Here is a 19993-nt window from a genome sequence, read left to right on the forward strand (position 1 = left end):
CTGATTGCATCCAGTGGCAGTGTTGGATTCTTGGGTAAGGGGATCCGCGGGTCTTTCACTTCCATCTATGAACATCCACAAAACACCGCTGTACAAATACAAGGATTTTTCACAGAACTTTTCTGTAAATTGAAGATTTAAAGTTTCAGTAGTGGTCCAGAAGTTACTTAGCCTTTCAGTGCTGCATTAAATACTAACCTTCATGAGAACAAAAGGTGAGCAGAGGATATACTATGGAAAAGGGGGGGGAGGGAATGGGGGGAAGGGAGGGATGAGTCTTTAATAACAGAGGCTGCGGACGTCGCCCCCTGCTGAGGGAAATAGGGAAATGCAAATGAGAAAAAAAGGCTCTCCTGGTCTCTGTTCTCCCACTTTTGAGTAAAGATGTGGGTAGGAACAGAAACTTTTCTGCTAAACGAAAAAAAACTGCTATAGCTAATGACAAGTGCTGATTGACATTTTCCCCGCAGTGCGAGGGAGGTCACGGGACAGGTCAAGGGACCCTGGTGACCTGACATGAGCAGCTCCTACCCAGCTCCATCAATTGTTACCAGCAATCAATGCAGGCCTCATGCTAGATAGTTTTAATTTTTAAAAGCTAGAAATATGGATTTTTTTAAGGTGAAATCTGCCATTTTTTAATGTTGGGAATGATTTGATATTTTTGGTAAACATTCTGCTAGCAAATTATGTTTCTGCGATTATCAAGCACTGGACCATAAGTTTATGCCCTCCGGTATGTGAAGGGACAAAATAAAAAGCTGCTGCAATGAAAACTGGGAGAAAGGCAAGGAGTTATCTGGTAGTAGGTAAGGTGAGGAGATGGGAAAGAAGGGGGAAATAGAAGAAAAGACCAAAGATTGTCGGATGGAAAGATTAAAAAATAATAATAATAAGTAGAAAGAAAACAATGTTGAAGAATGTGATCAAGAAGAGATTGAGGGGAAGATGAACCATGAGAGACTGTGGACTCTAAGAAACAAACAGGGTTTTGGAGAGAAGGAGATGAGGGGTTTTGTGAGCCTGGTGGTGGGTACTAAGGAGGGCACGTATTCATGGCGCACTGAGTGTGGGTTGGAACATTGAAAAAATGAAATATATATATTTTTTAAAAATAAGAAGGGATTGGGAGAGAGTGAAGGAGCAAGGAAGAAGGTACAAAAGGTGGGGAAGAATGTGTGAAAGGGGAAGAGATTTGAAACAGCAAAGCTGTTCGGCAGCGGGGGGTGGGGGGGGGTGTCTTTGGAATAATCCCCCAGAGACACGGGAATATGCCGGCACTACTAGGGACAAGAGCTCCGCACAGTGAAAGGGAAGTCCAGCTTCTCAGCCTCTGGCCATCGCTGTCTTCTAAGAGTCAAACTGAGGAAGGACTTCAACTATTTCCTTCTGGACCTCTCAGTCTCTTTTCCAAGTGAATCAGTTATTCTTTCCAGCTTCTCTCTTAACTCAGGCAAAAGACCCCGAGGGCAGAGCTGGAGACTGACACTATCCCCTCAAGCAATAAAGACTGCCTAGAGCCAGCAAGGCCCCCCACACAAGGGTGACCCCAAGGCAGTGAGTCACCTGACCTCTGCTGCCGCCTGTGCGTCCCTACCAACCTTTGTTCCACATTTTCCCTCTATAAAGATTTATTTATTTATTTATATGACAGACAGAAATCACAAGTAGGCAGAGAGGCAGTCAGAGAGAGGAGGAAGCAGGCTCCCTGCTGAGCAGAGAGCCCGATGTGGGGCTCAATCCCAGGACCCCGGGATCATGACCCGAGCTGAAGGCAGAGGCTTTAACCCACTGAGCCACCCAGGTGCCCCACATTTTCCCTCTATAAACCTAGAAGATTTTCAGCACTTTGGAGACAATCTTTGAGATGTTAGTCAGTCCTCTGCCGTCCTAGTGTTGACCTCTCTGAAATGAACTGCTTTCTTGTTTCACGACCACTTGTGTCTCTGCCTTTGGATTTTTTGAGTGGTAAGTGGCTGAACCTGGTCTATTTGGGACCCCTGGAGCTGGGTGCTCTTATACCCATGGGCTCGAGTTACAAAATGACTCAGAGCCCCACTTTTCTACAGTTGCAGGAAGTCTAGGACCCTGACCCAGGAAGTGCCACCGCCTTCAGTCTGTATCCCCAGTTAATACCCAAGGTCAATATCAACTCTTGTTTCTCCCTCTCACTATTTCCCTGTGGGTATCCAGCCTCTTCATCCTCTCCCTTCTTTTACAAACTAACACTGAGCTAGGGGTCAACTCAGCTTCAGCAGAGGCTTGAACCGTGGATAGCACAGTCAAGAAGGGGAATTACAGGGCCACCTGGAGGGCTTGGTCTGTTAAGCATCCGACTCTTGATTTTGGCTCAGGTCATGATCTCAGGGCTATGGGATCAAGCTCCACATCAGTCTCCACACTCAGTATGGAGTCTGCTTAAGATTCTCTCCCTTGCTCTCTCTGCCCCTCCCCACCATCCCTTGTGTGTGCACTCTGTCTCTCAAAAAAGGGGGGGCACCTGGGTGCTCAGTCATTAAGCGTCTGCCTTCTACCCAGGTCATGTCTCAGGGTCCTAGGATCAGGCCCTGCATCAGACCCCCTGCTCAGTGAGAGGCCTGCTTCTCCCTCTCCCACTCCCCCTAAATAAAATCTTTAAATTAAATTTAAAAAAGACAGCCCAGAACAGGGACACAGTAGAATTCCATATCAAAGGTGACTGTTCCTAAAATGATTTCTGTCTCAGGGGACCCCTCTGGACATTTCTCATCTCTCTGCTCATGGAAGACACCCTTTCTTCTCACTGTGCTCAGCAATGCAACACCTCTCTGGTGAGCCTCTCAGTTCAGATTCTGCCTTAATTTCATGTATTCAAAGGATACATTGCAGAGTGTTGTCTTAACTAAAGAGCAATACTCCCCCAAATTAAGGATACTATCATACCTTAAAGCAAAAACAAGGGAAGGAATGAGGGAAGGAGGGGAGGAGGAAAATAGGAGGGAAGGAGAGAAGGAAGGAGGAAGGGATAAAAGGAAGGAAGGAATGGAAGAAGGTGGGAGGGAAGGAGGGGAGGAAGAAGGGTGGAAGGGAGGGCAGGAAGGATTTTCTGCCATAGTCCTCAAGGATAGAGAGTGGTTTCCTCCTCTCAGCCAGGTGGCAACATCCCATGACTGTTATATCCTGAATGGCATTCCAGGTTCCTCAAGGCCTCGCAGATCATTTCTTCTTCTTCTTCTTCTTCTTCTTCTTCTTCTTCTTCTTCTTCTTCTTCTTCTTCTTTTTTTAAGACTTATTTATTTTGAGAGAACAAGAGAGTACATGCACATGTGAGCCACTCCTACCCCCCACCACTCCCACCCCCCACCCTCCCACCCTCTCCAACCCCCTCACTCCCCCCTGCCCCCCACCCTTAGCAGAGTGGCCCCTGTAGGACCTGCTCCAGCTTGATTCACTCTCTGGACAGATCTTTAGCCCACTCTTCCTAAAGCCCAAAAGGTCATTACTCCCTTGAGCTGCTGGAAAAACACTACAGAAATCACAGAGTCCAGGAAAGAAAAACAGGCAACAAAATGGAACAAGTTCAGGGAGTTGAACAGATGTTTATTTTGATCCATGTCCAGTTTTGACAAACCTAGAAAGGAATACAATGTCCAGGAAAAAGCAAGTGGAAGGGAGGGAGGGAAGGGAGCTAATAATATCAACTTTGAGACTCTACATAAAAAAATAAATTTGATCCATTTATCATCGCACACAAAGAATAACTTCTACATAGGATTTTTTTTTTTTTAATTGAACCTGTAGCAGGGTACCTGGGTGGCTCTATCAATTAAACGTCTGACTCTTGGTTTTGGCTCAGGTCATTATCTCAGTGTTGTGAGATGGAGCCCTGCTCGGGCTCCCCTCTCCCTCCCTCTCTGCTCCTCCCCACTGCTTGCAAGTGCTCTCTCTGTCTCTCTCTCAAATAAGTAAATATTTTTTTAAAAATTGAAACTATAGAAGTACCAAGGGGGGGAAAATGGCAGAATTTCTCTGTGACGTGAGAGTAGAGAAGACTTTCGTAACTATAGCCAAAAATCCAGCTTTTTAAAATTAATATTTTGGAAATTATTTAAAATATTTACAGAGCTTCAAAGTCAGGTCTATGAAACAAAGTATGTCAGAAAAACCAAGTTTCTAAAGAGAAAGATTGATCAACTTAACTACATAAAAATTTAAAAGCAGGGCACCTGGGTGGCTCAGTCAGTTAAGCATCTGCCTTCAGCTCAGGTCATGATGGGATCCTGGATCCAGGATCCTAGATCCCCAGAATCTAGCCCCACATTGAGGTCCCAGCTCAGTGGGGAGCCTGCTTCTCCTTCTCCCTCAGCCGCTCCCCCTGATCACAAGTAGCAAGCCACCACTCAGCTGTCTCAGGAAAACCACCTCTTGCCTTTGTGGTGCCCTCTGTGGTGCCCAGTGAAAAGGATCAAAATGGCCCCAGGAGTGACGCCAGCAGGGAGTCTGCTTCTTTCTCTCACTCTCCCTCTGTTCTCTCTCTCTCTCTCTCAAATAAATAAATAAATCTTCTTTTAAAATAAGTCTGTATAGATTGCCATGGAGAGACCACTACCATATTGTCTAGAACTGTATGTAAATATCTCAATAAAATAAGTATAATAATATTTTAAATGAAAAGTGGGGGAAATCACATAGAATGCTACTATATATAAGAACAAATGGGGCGTCTGGGTGGCTCAGTGGGTTAAAGCCTCTGCCTTCAGCTCAGGTCATGATCTCAGGGTCCTGGGATCGAGCCCTGCATCGGGCTCTCCACTCAGCGGGGAGCCTGCTTCCTTCTCTCTCTCTCTGCCTGCCTCTCTGCCTGCTTGTGATCTCTCTCTGTCAAATAAATAAATAAAATTTAAAAAAAAAAAGAACAAATGAATACATGTATACACATATATATATATTTCTTTTTAACAATGGAAGACTAGGACAAAAACTTTTTAAAACGTCTATGGAGAAAGAACCTAGATGTCCATCAACAGATGAATGGATCAAGAAGATGTGGTATATATACACAATGGAATACTATGCAGCCATCAAAAGAAATGAAATCTTGCCATTTGCGACAACATGGATGGAGCTAGAGCGTATCATGCTTAGCGAAATAAGTCAAGCAGAGAAAGACAACTATCATATGATCTCCCTGATATGAGGAAGTGGTGATGCAACATGGGGGCTTAAGTGGGTACGAGAAGAATAAATGAAAGAAGATGGGATTGGGAGGGAGACAAACCATAAGTGACTCTTAATCTCACAAAACAAACTGAGGGTTGCTGGGGGGAGGGGGTTTGGGAGAAGGGGGTGGTATTATGGACATTGGGGAGGGTATGTGTTTTGGTGAGTGCTGTGAAGTGTGTAAACCTGGTGATTCACAGACCTGTACCCCTGGGGATAAAAATATATGTTTATAAAAAATAAAAAATTATATTAAAAAAAAACGTCTATGGAGAAGGAGAAAATTGAGTAGAGGATATAGGGATAGAAACTTGGTTTTTCTGACATACTTTGTTTCATAGACCTGACTTTGAAGCTCTGTAAATATTTTAAATAATTTCCAAAATATTAATTTTAGAAAGCTTTCTATAGGGGTGTCTGGGTGGCTCAGTTGCTTAAGTGTCTGTCTTTGGCTCATGTCATGATCCTGGGGGCCAGAGATTGAGCCCCAGGCTCCTTGCTCAGCAGGGAGTCTGCTTCTCCCTCCACCTCTGCCCCTCTTCCCCAGCCCTGTTCATCCTCTCTCTCTCTCTCTCTCTCTGTCTCAAATAAATAAAATCCTTTTTTAAAAAAAGCTTTTTCTAAAAAGCAAAATAAATAAAATCTAACTGCTCAATAAGTTAGTGATATAATGACAAAGAAAAAGACTATTTCAAACAACTTTAACCCTAAACACTAACCTAACTGTATATACCTAGTGAGATATATCCTAGGGATAAAAAGAATTGAAAAGTGGTTTTCATTTTTATATTAAATGACTAATCATTAATCAATTGATTGATTGATTAGTCAATTAATGGTGATAATATGGAGAGATAACACAAATGTTGATGTGTTTGGTCGAGATATTTGGTTGGGAGAAAGAGCAGCTCTAAGATAAGTCTTGTGAAACAATGGGAGTCTCTATTTGAGTCAAGGGTGTTAGTATAAACAAAGAATGACTTTATGTAGAAGCATATATATTTGTATTTTCTGTCCACCAGAAGGCCCTTGAAAACAAGGATCGACCCACTAGCAATGAACATCCCTACCACCCAGACTGTGGTCTCGATTTGCAATTTCCCATCGATGGAAACCTTAAAGAAATGTTTGGTTATCTGCTTGGAGAAGGGAATACACAAGATGTGCTTGGATATCTCATCATAACAAAAAACTCAAGAAGCTATCAGAGTATCTTGGGACTACATCAAAGGTACATGAGGAGGGGTGCCTGGGTGGCACAGTGGGTTGAGCCTCTGCCTTCGGCTCAGGTCATGGTCTCAGGGTGCTGAGTCGAGCCCCGCATCAGGCTCTCTGCTTAGCGTGGAGCCTTCCCCCTCTCTCTCTGCCTGCCTCTCTGCCTACTTGTGATCTCTCTCTCCATCAAATAAATAAATAAAATCTTAAAATAAGTAAATAAAAGGTAGGTGAGGAGACCCCCACTTGCCAAAGATGGGACAATTCAAGCATTCATAAGAATAACAATTGCAATGGGCTGCAATAAATTAAAATACATCAAATATATTTAAACCCATGACTTCATAATGATTTTTTTAATTGATCACATTTGGAGAGTTGTAGGTAGCCAACTTAATAACTCGAAAACTGGTCATAAAGAGAAATCAACATTTATCCTGCCTTTCCTATAGGAACCATACCTGATCACATGGTTGAAGAGGGAATTTCTCTTACAGAAGTAGTCCAGCTAGTATAAAAGAAGAACAGAATGGTAGAATTCCATTATCACCATTTCGCAACTCCTAAGAATATCATGGATTAGTCAGTACCTGATAACATAACCAAAAGAGAGATGAGCTGACATTATGCACATTCTTTTGGAAGTTCACAACATTCTCTGAGGAGTCCTACAAAATAAGTCAAACACAGACTGAGGGAAATTCTATAGGACAAAAAACCAACAACCAAACAACAAACAAACGATAAGAACACACTTTCATCAACAAATACATTACAAGGGGGAAAATAGAATGAATGAGAGAACTTACACATTAAAATATACACAAAAACAAAATTTAATAAAAATATTTTAATAAGGGGTGCCTGGGTGGGTTAAAGCCTCTGCCTTCGGCTCAGGTCATGGTCTCGGTCCTGGGATCAAGCCCCGCATCAGGCTCTCTGCTCAGCAGGGAGCCTGCTTCCTCCTCTCTCTCTCTCTCTGCCTCTCTGCCCACTTGTGATCCCTCTCTGTCATATAAATAAATAAATTTTTTTTAATTTTAATAAATTTTTAATAAATTATAATAAAATAAAAATTTATTTAAAATTTTAAAAACATAAAAATAATAATTTTTTAAAATTTTAAAAAGAGGGACACCTGGGAGGTTCAGTTGGTTAAGCCGCTGCCTTCGGCTCAGGTCATGATTCCAGCGTCCTGGGATCGAGTCCCACATCGGGCTTCTTGCTCAGCGGGAGCCTGCTTCTCTGTCTGCCTCTGCCTGCCACTCTGTCTGCCTGTGCTCACTGACAAATAAATAAATAAAATAAAATAAAATATTTTTAAAAGAAACATAAAAATATCAACCAATATAATAATGTATATAATAATGTATGGCCTATATTATTTCAATCCTGACTCACAAAAACATAAACTCATTTTTTGTAAAAAAAAAAAAAAAAATGAGACATTTGGGGGAATCTGAAAAAGAAAATCTGAGGCTCCTAATTTCCAGGCTGTTTTCCCACTGGCCTGAGCTTAGGCATTGTTGTAAGTAAAAACCACTTGAGAGCCCAGAACTAGAGTTGGAACAGCTGCCCTGAGCTGGCCATTTACTATCAGTTGAAGAGCCTATTTAAATAACAAGGCCACCTCTCTCATTCCCTCTCAGCCCCCCACCTGCCCCTCCTCCCATATGAAAACAACCAACAATTCAGTATGAGGCTCCAGACAGGAGGTTCTCTTGAGGTGGTTCTCATTCAGGCTCTTGCCCACCTGGACTGCAAGTTTTGGCATCATCCAGGATGCCCCAAATGAGCAAGTTCTGATTGTATGACATGAGCTGATAGGCTTGATCACAACTGGGCCTGATCTAGAAAGGGAAGGGGGTTGGGGTACTCCACCAATACTACTATCAGCAACCCTACGGACTGGAATAACTATAAACTATGTAATACAGGACTCCATCTTGAAAAGGGTAAAAACCCTGTCCCTAGGGCCTGAATACTCTTAAGTCAGAAGACCTGGGAATTAGTTATTATCCCCATCTATGACTACACATACTCCTGAGGTCCCTCAGTGGTCTTTGCTCTTCAACCGTAGATACAAGATATGGTTATTTCAGAAAACAGAAGTAGAACTTAAGATAAACAAAAGAACCCAAGGAAGGGCAAGAAATGAACAAGTTGGGAAGTGTTGCCGGACAGGAAAGCCAAGGGGGCTTATTAATAATAATAATAATAGGAGGAGGGGGAGGAGTAATTTCATATTTATTGAGCTCCTACTACCTGCCAGGGGCTAGATAAGTCCTTTTTCACGCATCATCCCATTTAATACCTTCAATAACCTAATAGGTAATGCCCTCCACCTCCTCTCAAAGGCAACTTCACTCCCTCTTCTCAAGAATGCATCTCTTGCCTATTTCTTATATTATAGGAAGTTATACATAATAACTGAAGTTTCATATAATATGCAGCAGATTTGCCTAGACCTGTGGGAGGTCTAAGGTCACTGGAGGGCCAAAGACCCCCCCAGCACAGTCAACAAAGCTTCTTCCATCTAATGTTTCTATCTAAAGAAAACTGTCCTCTTTACAAAAGACGTCAGAAGATGCCATGCTTCTCCAGTCAGGGTTTTGTGTGTGATGTGACCCCTGACCAGCCATTGCTCCCTCACAATGTCTCACCCGGCCATCACTATTCTGGATCCTTTTCCAGGAAGTACAGCCAGCAAAGCATGAACCACATCTCTAAACATGTTGGACCTCTTACCATTTTACAATGAATGAGTAATGTTGAAAGTTGAGTGCATTTATTTATAAGAATTCACAATGTAATTGGTGGTTATAGAGCAACTTCATTGTTTCCATCATTTCCTAACAAGGGTCATGCCTTGAAAGTTCAGTAATGGCCTCATGATAATGACAGAAAAGGGAGAGGAACAGACACACGAGGCAAAGAAGCAAACGGTGTCATGTGAATCTGTCTGAGCCCAGTAAAGGAACAACATTTGAATTACATGCCCATGACTCTGGCTCCCCAAATCACCAAAAAATAATTAACAATGGAGCTTAACACTGTAGCTACAACTAATCGTAGCTAGAATTATTGCAGTAAAACAGAGAAGCAGTGATGGGGTACCTGGCTTCATTGCTTGTTTGTATCTTGATGTGGATACTCAGGACACATGACCTCCATAAATCTTACATTCAGGTTGTTTCAATTGTCTGTGCAGATCTTCCTGTGACACAGCTAGAAGGATGCCTCCCAGCTGGGTCTGGTCGGGTGAGGAAAGCCAACCACCCAGCTTCAAGAAGCAGCTTTGTGTTCTCAGCAGATCGTCCAGTAGGCAGAGACCTATGGGGGAAAATTTTTTTTTAACTTTATTTCTTTGCGAAAATTGCTTGGAAGAAAGCTGGTCATTAACAATGGTAACTGAAGTAATGAAAATGTGAAGAATTCTGAGAAAATAATCATTTTTAGGAATTATAAAGTGGGATAAAGACAAGCATTTGTCAGCTTGGCTTTATTAATCCTCAATAAATGCAGATATTTGAAAAGAGACTTGAGAAACAATTTCAGGAAATATTTTCAGGCAGCTCAAAAGTTTCTCACAGAGCCAGAGACAAAACTTAAGTGAAAGTAGGAACAGCGGTTAACTCGTGGTAAGAGACTATAAACAGGAAACAGCATACTTTCAACATAAATGTAATTGAGAAAGGTCCAGAAAATCTGGATAAGCATTTATGTATCATCTAATTTGGAGCTATGCAAAGCTCTCTGGTGCCTCTTATAAAGGTCAAAAGGGTCAGCTATCCTTTCTGCAAATATGGCCACTGGGTGAATATACATCAATCCCCCTTTCATTAGAGTAGCCTTCATCCAGAACTTTCTACAAACAGATTTTGGAGGTTAAAAAATTCTGAACTTCCTGGAATAAGATTGTCTTGCAGTAAAAGCTGCCTGCATGCCAAGCATTTTGGCCCCTCCCCAAAAGGAAAGGCTTCTGATTTACTTCCAAGAGCTCATCCTCTTTCTACATAGATATTATCTAGCTCTGCATACACACCCTCTCTTTGCTTCCTCCTTGATTTATTATTCTACTTTTGTCTATCAAATCCAGATTTATTATGTTTATGTCTTTTTAACTACCAAGGTCCTTTTGGATATAAGCTTGTTGTACATGAATAATAAACAGCAACTACCAAGTATTATAGCTATTAATTATATTAACAGTTACAATATAAGCTATATTTATACTTTATGTAATACTATACTACTTAAGATAGATAGTTATATTAGTTATAGTATGAACGTTATAGTATACCATAACATTCCAGTTTCTATACATTGTCTTATAGGCTTACAATGCTGAGAGACAGAATGTAAAGAAACAAGGCACAGGAAATTGTGGGCAGCTTGCTCAGATTCTCATAGCTAGTATGTGGTCCATTCAGAGTTCAAACTCAAGTAGGAAGGACTCTGTGTCAGGGCTTGTTCTCTTACTTAGTAAGCTGCCTATAATGGTGCACATCTCATTACCATTACTCTCTTACCTATCATTAACTACACAGAGCATCAGCAATTTTATAAAAGCTGCTTACCAAGCTGAACTAAAGGAGGGCTAACTACATGATACACATACACACACACCCTTTATTCAGCTAGACTCCTTCATCCTCTCCACCAAACGTGTCCATGCCTACTCCATGCCGGATGCCGGCACTAGTCCACAAGTCAGGCATGGCCCCTGTCCTATTGGAGCCTCCTGCTAATTCGGAACCTCACTTCACCCTACACTTTTCCTTCACAGCATCACCCATTAATTACTTGTTCAGTGTCTTTCACCCCATTGTCCTGTGACCTCCTTGGGGGCAAGATGGCTACCCAGGTCACTGCTATGTCTAGGGTCTTGTGGAGCACCTGACACCTAAGAGAAACTTAATAGTTATGGAAGGAATGGATGTGAACCAACAGAGGGAGCAGGCTCTCTCAAAGGTTGGAGAAGGTATTGTACCAGCCAGTAGTTAGCTGATTATATTACCTGTGCCACAGGGTGCTCATCTCTGCCTACCAGAAACCAGCAGCCTCTGAGTTCAAGCTCCCTCCCACTGCACTCACCGTCCAGTGTCTGCCTTGACAGTGAGGTCTGCCCAGGCCCACCCAGTCTGGGAGTTATACCAGTGAGCAGAAACTTGCCCTGTCAAAAGGGCTCACATCAGTATCATAGCCCTGGCCCATCCGATCTGGGTGTCTCTTTGATCCCAATCTCCAAACACCTGGAAAAAAGGACAACACTCCACCCACTCCTCACTGTAAGGTGTTTCATGGAGACTGGCTGTCTCATAGGCTAATGTAGGCCTATAGGCGAATGTCACGTGCAGGCAGGATCTCTGAGAGAGGCACATTCTGGCATCAGGCAGGATAAGTGAGGTGTGTCCTCAGGCAGGGACCTGGGACTCAGAATGGGAGCCTTAAGCTGACAGAGGTGGGAATGTGCAGGTGTCTATCCTTCTCCCCTTAGACTCAGGGAGTGGCTTTGAGATGGAGGCAGCAAGCTAGGAGCAGAGAAGCAATTCCTGAAGTTTTCTGTGGGCTGAAGATAAATCAGCTGTGTCTTGTGAATCAGATGATCTGGTTGCCTGTTACTCAGTTCTCTGGTTTCCTTTTCTTAACTCTGGGCCTTTAGGGAAGTATTTTTTAATTACTATCTATCTGAGTCTGCAGTGCTAATGGCTTCAACTGTGGTTGCTCACAAGCATAAAGTGAGAGGGAAACTTCTGGGAACGTGGCAGGGCTGGGAAGTCCCTTTCTCTCCCCATGGAGATATCCCTCCAACTGCACCCTCTAGGATGTTCCCCTTCTTTTATTATGGGAGGTGGATCTTTCTTTGCAGCATCTAGACCAGCCGAGGAAGGCCCCTGATTCCAGTCCTCAAATGGAGATGACCCAAAAGCACCCAGAGTTGGCTCTGAAGATTTGTTCCCCTGATGCTTTGTGTTGTTTTGCTCTTCACAGACTCTTGTAGCCCTGGGTAACCTGGGGGCCTTGAGGGAGGAAGGTCACCATCTGGCAGGTAGAAGGATCCCAACTGTAGTCTCAGAGTCAGGAATGTGGTCTACAAACTGCCTCCCACCTCAAGACCTTGAGGCTCACAGTTGCCTTCCCTTCACAAATGAGATCTCCCCTCTTCTGTGTTTTGCAGAGCCCCCACCCCCACCCCCACCTCAATCCAGGGCACTTTTCTAGTTCCCAGAAGAATTGGATCTCCTCTTCCACTGTTCTGAAAGAAAAGAACTCTGAATGACAAATCGCCACCCCTCCCCCCAAAATCCCCATGATTAAAAACATTGGTATTTTGTTTACATGTGAATAACCAATATTCTACAGCCTTTTTTCTCTCTCCCACGCGTACACATATCTTCATTTTTCCAGCTGACATGTCTATCCTTCCTAACCCTGCAGTTGAAGGTTTGTGGCCACTGGGGGCAGGCCCTGTCATCCTCAGCTCTTTCTCAGGGCCTCAAAGTCAATGCTCTGTTAGGGCATTTGTGACCTCAGAGGAGAGTTCGGTTACAATGGTGTGCTGATAAACCAGCCTGAGGGGTTAGCTGGGTAGAATCCCTGATTTGTAAAGGTTACCAGTTTCCGTGATGTAAATACTCCCTCTCACCATGACCCTTTTCCAACTAACAACGGTTTAACAACCAGCTTGTAACAATTTCACAATTGATCTCACCAGTTGGTCTGAACTAACTGAAGCACACCACTGTTCAAGGAGATCTCCAGAGCATTCTTGGGCCCCCAGAATGTCTCAACAAAATGAGCAATAAATCCAGGGGAAGCAAAGGGAGGAAAGAGCTCTCATGTACCATTTTTTTTAAAAGATTTTATTTATTTATTTGACAGGCAGAGATCACAAGTAGGCAGAGAGGAAGGCAGAGAGAGAGAGGAGGAAGCAGGATCCCCGCAGAGCAGAGAGCCCGATGTGGGGCTCGATCCCAGGACCCTGGGATCATGACCTGAGCCGAAGGCAGAGGTTTTAACCCACTGAGCCACCCAGGCGCCCCTCATGTGCCATTTTTGCCTGCTGGGTTTCTTGGCTCTCAAAAGGTATGGAAAGGGTATGGACTTTAGGGTGTCAAACCTCTGGGTTCAAATCCCTGTGTAACTTATGCAAGCTTCATCTTCCAACTCTGCAGAAGAGGATTGATAAGACCTACCTGTGGGATTACTTTAAGAATGAAAGAGATGCCTAAATAAAATGCCTAATATAGAGCAAGCTCTCCATAAATATTCTTTCTTTTGTGCCCACACTTGTCTTAATTTTTCCCGTAGTTCACATAATTATTTTCCAAAGGGTCCAACAGGGGGAGCCCAAACTCAACACTGTCAGGGTTGGGGCTGGTCATTCAGCCAAACTCTCTCACCAGTCTTGGCTTTAACTGGGGAAGCTTTGAGGAGCAAAGATTTTTCTTTTCCAGGCTCTCCCTTGTCCTCATCCCAAAAAAGCTGAGTCTATCAAAATGTTTTAGAACTGGGGTTCATGCCATCAGGCTTCATTCTCCTCTGAGATGGCAAACTATAACCCAGTCAGACACCATGGTCCATGAAGGGAATACCACATCAGGACCAGAGCAAGCTTCACCAAAACAGTACTTCACACAGCACAAAGCTCATAAAGCTTTCTGCACAGCCTAAATACCTCCCACACCAAACCAGCCATAATAAACAGTTTCACCTAACAGTCCTGGGGATTATGGTAAAATTGTGCAGCAGAAAGCTGTGGCCAGATATCTAGAAGAGCTTTCCAACTGTAAAACCACCAAAGAAGGAAGTGGAGTCTTTGCCTCTGTGGCCTGGAAGGGTGGAGAGAGGAGGGGAGTCAGAAGTGGAAGGAACAGGAGGCTCACTAGTTTTGAGAAGTGTAGTTGTTCACAAACAATGGAATTATCGGAATGATACAGAAAGGGGCATCAAACGAAACTCTGAGGAAATCTGGTTTCTTGTGATAAAGAGCTTTTGGTAACCTGAGACAGTTTTGGAAACCTGGAAGCACAAAAATTCTTTACTAGAAATGAATGGTAAGAGCACCTGGGTGGCTCAGTGGGTTAAAGCCTCTGCCTTCGGCTCAGGTCATGTTCCCCAGGGTCCTGGGATCGAGCCCCGCAACCTGCTCTCTGCTGAGGAGGGATCCTGCTTCCCCCTCTCTCTCTGCCTGCCTCTCTGCCTACTTGTGATCTCTGTCTAATAAATAAATAAAATCTTAAAAAAAAAAAGAAAGAAAGAAATGAATGGGAAACCTTGCATTTAATTCCCATATGGTCACTTTCCAAATGGCTGGCCAGTTATTTAAGCTCACTAAAGTTATTTAAGCTCACTAAATCTCAGTCACTCCTATATTCACTCATGCCACCCATACTTATTGAACATCTTATACGTCAGGGGCTAAATGAATCCCAAGGAGACAAAGGTGAGCAAAACTAGGCACTATCCTTTTTTTCATGGCATTTACAAAGTATTCATCTGCTAAAAGTCATACTAATGCTGGGACAACGAGATATCCACAGGCAAAAAGTGAAGTTGGATCCCCACCTCATGTCATATATGAAAATTAAGTCAAAATGGATCAAAGACCTAAATGTAAGAGCTAAAACTATTAAATTCTTAGAATATAACATAGCCATAAATCTTTGTGACCATGCATTAGGTAATGGCTTCACGGATATGACACCAAGTACTCAAGTAACAAAAGGAAAAAAAAAAGATAAATTGGACTTCATCAAAATTTAAACTTTAATAGGACACTAATCAAAAAAATGGACACTAATCAAGTGTAGGAAACTATAGGACACTAATAGGACATAGGATGCTAATCAAGAACACTTATCAAGAAAATGGGACACTAACCATAGGACACTAATCAATAAAATGAAAAAATGACCCACAGAATGATATCAAATGCTTATAAATCATATATCTGATAAGTGGCTTAGATCTAGACTACATAAAGAACTCTTACAACTCTGGACATCTGGGTGGCTCAGTCCGTTAAGTGTCTGCCTTCAGCTCAGGTCATGATCCCAGGGTCCCAGGACATTGGGCTCTCTGCTCAGAGGGGAGCCTGCTTCCCTTCCTCTCTCTGTCTGCCTCTCTGCCTACTTGTGATCTCCCTATCTCTGTCAAATAAATAAAATCTTGGAAAAAAAATTTTTTAATAAAATAAAACCTTAACTAAAAAAGAACTCTTACAACTCAAAAAATGGGCAAATTATTTGAATAAACATTTCTCCAAAGATACACAAATGGCCAAAAAGCACATAAAAAGACACTCAACATCGTCAGTCATCAGGTAAATGCAAAAATAAACCATAATGAGACACCACTTTATACCCACTAAAATGGCTAGAATCAAAAAGACAGATTGGAGAAATGGGAGCTTTCATACACTGCTAGTGGGAATGTCCAACAGTGCAGTCAATTTAGAAATAATCTGGAATTTCCTCAAAAGATTAAACAGAGGTACCGCATGACCTAGGAATTCCACTCCTGGGTATGTACACATGAGAAATGAAAATGTCTATCCACAGACACTCTGGTACATGAATGTTCATGCCAGTATTATTCATGATAGCCAAAATGTAGAAACAACACAAAAGTTCCTCAATTGACGAATGGTTATATGAACTGTGGTACATACACCCCCACCATGGAATAGTATTTGGCAAAAAAAAAAAAAAAGAAAGAAAAGAAAAGAAACAAAGCACAAATGAAAGCAATTATGGAAAGGAGAGCAAAGCTGAAGGCATCCCAGTCTTGCATTTCGAGATACGCTACAAAGCTGTAGTCAGAATCATACATTAGTGGCAGAAAAATAGACTCAGTTCATGGAACGGAATAGAGCCTTCAGAAATAAACCAGAAAAGAAAAAATATAGTCAATTAATCTACAATAAGAGAGGTGAGAATATACAATTAGAAAAGACACATACCTTCTTTTCAGACAAGGGGCCAAGCTTCAGACTTATGACCACCAGACAGTCGTCCTCCCACAGCTACTTTGCCCTTGTGCCCAGCTTTCTCTCCATAGTGTCTTCCGCTGCTCCCTCTTGGCAAAGAAATCACAATAAGTTGCTTTCTCAGAAGGATGCCAGTCACCTGTGTGCCATGAGGAGCCCTGCAGCCCTCCTATCTCTCAGAGGAGGTGCCCATGGGAGGCTTAGGGAGGACACAGGGTGGTGGAGGCCGGCTGCACCAGGATTCTTCCTCCCCCCGCCACAGCAGCTGGGCAGCCTTTCCCAAATCCTTTCCATTCTTACACTCTCCAGGCTGGCTTCTTTTCAAACAAGCAAAGGACCGGTATTTGTCCCTGTGAATGCCTCACGACTCATGGCACCAGTGGGTCAGATAGGCAAAAAGCCATGATGGCCCCTCACCTCCAGTGGCTACCAGGACTCCCTAAATAGGTCGAATGTGTGTTATGTATATTTTACTACAATTAAAGATAATAACAAAGGCAGGGTGTCCAAGTGGTTCAGTCAGTTAAGCATCTGACTCTCTATTTCAGCTCAGGTCTTGATCTCGATGTTGAGATGGAGCCCCACATACTGCTCTGCACTGGGCAGGGAGTCTGTTTGGGATTCTCTCCCCCCACCACCACCTGCCCTTCCCATCCCAACTGCATGCATGAATTCTTTCTCTTTCTCTCAAAATAATAATAATAATAATAATAATAATAATAAAAGTATAGTAGTAGTTCTTTCCTCACAGTGTTGTTTTGAGGATTAAACGAGATCAGTATTGGCTGAAGGAATGGCTAAAGTGCCTAACATCATTTACAAGCCAGGTTTGGAGAATGAGGATCAGGATGGTGGAGGGGACACTTCAACTTTCTACTTTAATTCATGTGTTTATTTTTCAGATTTTTTTATAACTAGTTTATAACTAGTTTTTGTAACTAGTATACTTTCAGAATTAAAAAAGAAGAAGAAGAATGAGGGCTGCTTATTACTGCATTACTGATTTGTTCAAGACTTAGTATCCACAGAAAATTGCATGAGATTTAGGATCAACATGCTTGGCCTATGTTTGACCTTCTGTATTTGTATCTCTATGTGTAATTTTTTCCAGATTTCCTTAGCTTTGCTTGCCTTTCTTCCCCTCCACCTCCAACTTACTTAAGTCTCTTAGTCACAGTCTTTTTTTTTTTTTTAAGATTTTATTTATTTATTTGTCAGAGACCACAAGCAGGGGGAACAGCCAGCAGAGTTGGAGAAGCAAGCTCCCCACTGAGCAGGGATCCCGATGCTGAACTTGATCCCAGGACCTAGGGATCATGACCAAGCTGCAGGCAGACGTTTAACTGACTGAGCCACCCAGGCGCCCCTCTTAGTCATACTCTTAAACCTCCCCGTCTGACCATTGGCTCCTGCCCTCATGCTGGAAGAGAAACCCAAGACATCAGGCAGTGGGTGGGGAGGGGGCACTATGCTCATCCCTAGACAGTGTCTTAACTCCTCTTCCCATTTTTACCTCCTTCTCCATGGTGAAACTTTCCCCGAGATCTGATTTTCAGTCTCTCACTGCAACTTGAGAGGTCTGCTGCTCCAGGAAGACAGAGACAGCTGGGAGCCCTGGCCGGAAGTCCGTTTCCTGGGCAAGAGAACACTGGCAGAAATCCAGACCACTGACGTCACCTGGTCCGGAAGGCGGAAGCCATTGCCCAACCATAGGAAGTAGATGCCAACAACACATATTTCTGTGATTCCCTCCTTCCATTCAGAAAATCATTTTCCTGGACAGAAGGCAGTAGTAGTGGAAAGTGTTCTGACCTTTGAACCACACAACCACACAACATGAGGTTGGCCAAAGCCTTGACTGACAAACGAGCATGAGACCTGACCCTGGACTTGGCTGGAAGATGCAAGTCTGAGTCGGCACTCTGCCACCTAACTTCTGACCTTTGACAAATCATTCAATTTCTTTGGTCAATTTTCTTTGCTATGAATAACACTACCTACCTCACAGAAGTTACTGTTGCAAGGCTTATGTGAAGTCATCTCTGGAAGATTTCATAAACTTGAAGTAGGATGCCAAAACCAAAGTATACTTTTATGAGACCCTTCCTGACAGCAGCAAACCCCAAGGAGGCTGGAGGGAGAGTGGGTACAAGCTGATCAGAGCCAGGCAGCCTGCACTGGAATGCCAGTGTGCTGCTTACCAGCTCTGGGACAGTTTCTCTGCACCCAGTTTCATGGTGGTCAGAATGGGATGATAAGAGGGCACCTGGGTGGCTCTTCTGGTTAAGCATCTGCCTTTGGCTCAGGTCATGATACCAGAGTCCCAGGATTGAGCCCTGCATCAGGATCTCTGCTCAATGAGGAGTCTGCTTCTCCCTCTGACCCTCCCTCCCCCAGATCGTGCTCACTCTCTCTCAAATGAATACACAAAATATTTTTTTTAATGGGGATGGTAAGAATACCCTTATCACAAGGTTCTCAGGAGGGGGAAGTAGTCACTCCACATAGAGCACATGGGCACGCAGAACATGGCCCAGCTCATAGCAGCCCTCATCAAGCCCTGGCAGGGCTGATTACTCCGGATGCCATCTTGTACACTTCCCGGACCTGGGCTGGGCATTCAGTCTAATTCCAAGAGATCTCATGAAAAGAGGTTCTGCCCCCAATCCACTGTCCACACAACACACAGAGCAATGCAGCTAAAATCTGACAGTGTCACTTCTCTGTTGAACCACCCAAATCTGCCAGAGCCAACCCAGCGAAAGTTATCAAGCCCTTGAGATAGGCCCTTGAGTTCCTCTCCAGCCTCATCTCCTGACACTCACGGCCTCTCATCAAGGTTCTAACAATCATAAACTACCTGCAGCTTCTCACTTCCACCCCCTGGCTCTCATTGCCCTCTGCGCAGCACACCCTCACCCACCCTGCCTTTGCTAACTCCTAATTATTATTCAAGACCCTTAATGTCATGTCTTCCAGAAAGTCCTTCTTCATTTTCCTGTACAGGGCTTGGTTCCCCTTCTCCCTTCATTCCTTGAAGGCACTTCCATCATGGCACAGGGCAGATTTTATCCCAACTCTTCATGTGACTGTTTCACAACTGCCTGGGGGATTCTTGAAATCTACGGCTAGCACTGGGTTGTATTTATCTCCCTAAACTCAGCACAAGCACAGTGCCAGGCACACAGTAGGTGCTCAGTAAACACTGGGTGCCAAGACTGATGAATGGATGCCCATGAACCAATAAAGCTTGTTTGTTCAGCTACCATCACAGATGGCATTGCTTGCCTAGGGTTGGGCTGAACGTCTCAAACAGAGTTTCCATCCACCTCATCCGTCCTTTGTCTTGGAATCACCTCTGTCTGTGTCTTGGGCATCCTCTGTACCTCTTCTCCCTGTTCTTATACTCTTATAATTTGTTATTTCAATCTCTCTTGCCCTCATGCTCTCTTTCTCTCAAATATATAAATACTTTGTTTCACTTTTTTCACTGTTTCTCTTCCTTGAATGGACGTGTTTCTTACCCTTTGTTGCTTTGTATCCTTTCCTCTTCTTTCCTTTGTGGCTGAATGGATGTCTGTTCTC

The 19993-nt window shown here is 43.4% G+C and overlaps 1 long non-coding RNA gene across 5 annotated transcripts; it reads right to left on the reverse strand.

The window, feature by feature from the left end:
• Window positions 1-539: 539 nt before the first annotated feature.
• LOC131834409 (uncharacterized) lies at window positions 540-18081 on the reverse strand. Of its 5 annotated transcripts, XR_009354859.1 has the most exons (6): window positions 17922-18074; window positions 16382-16497; window positions 9532-9747; window positions 7553-7698; window positions 6876-6922; window positions 542-3267 (listed from the first exon to the last, which is right to left on the reverse strand). It is a non-coding gene; the product is annotated as an uncharacterized LOC131834409 (long non-coding RNA). The 5 variants fall into 5 exon arrangements; XR_009354861.1 differs by lacking the exon at window positions 7553-7698 and having other exon boundaries at window positions 540-3267; window positions 6876-7004; window positions 17922-18081; XR_009354858.1 differs by lacking the exons at window positions 542-3267; window positions 6876-6922 and adding an exon at window positions 7233-7422 and having other exon boundaries at window positions 17922-18068.
• Window positions 18082-19993: the final 1912 nt, after the last annotated feature.

This window comes from Mustela lutreola, chromosome 6, assembly GCF_030435805.1.
Source record: "Mustela lutreola isolate mMusLut2 chromosome 6, mMusLut2.pri, whole genome shotgun sequence".
Lineage (NCBI taxonomy): Eukaryota > Metazoa > Chordata > Mammalia > Carnivora > Mustelidae > Mustela > Mustela lutreola.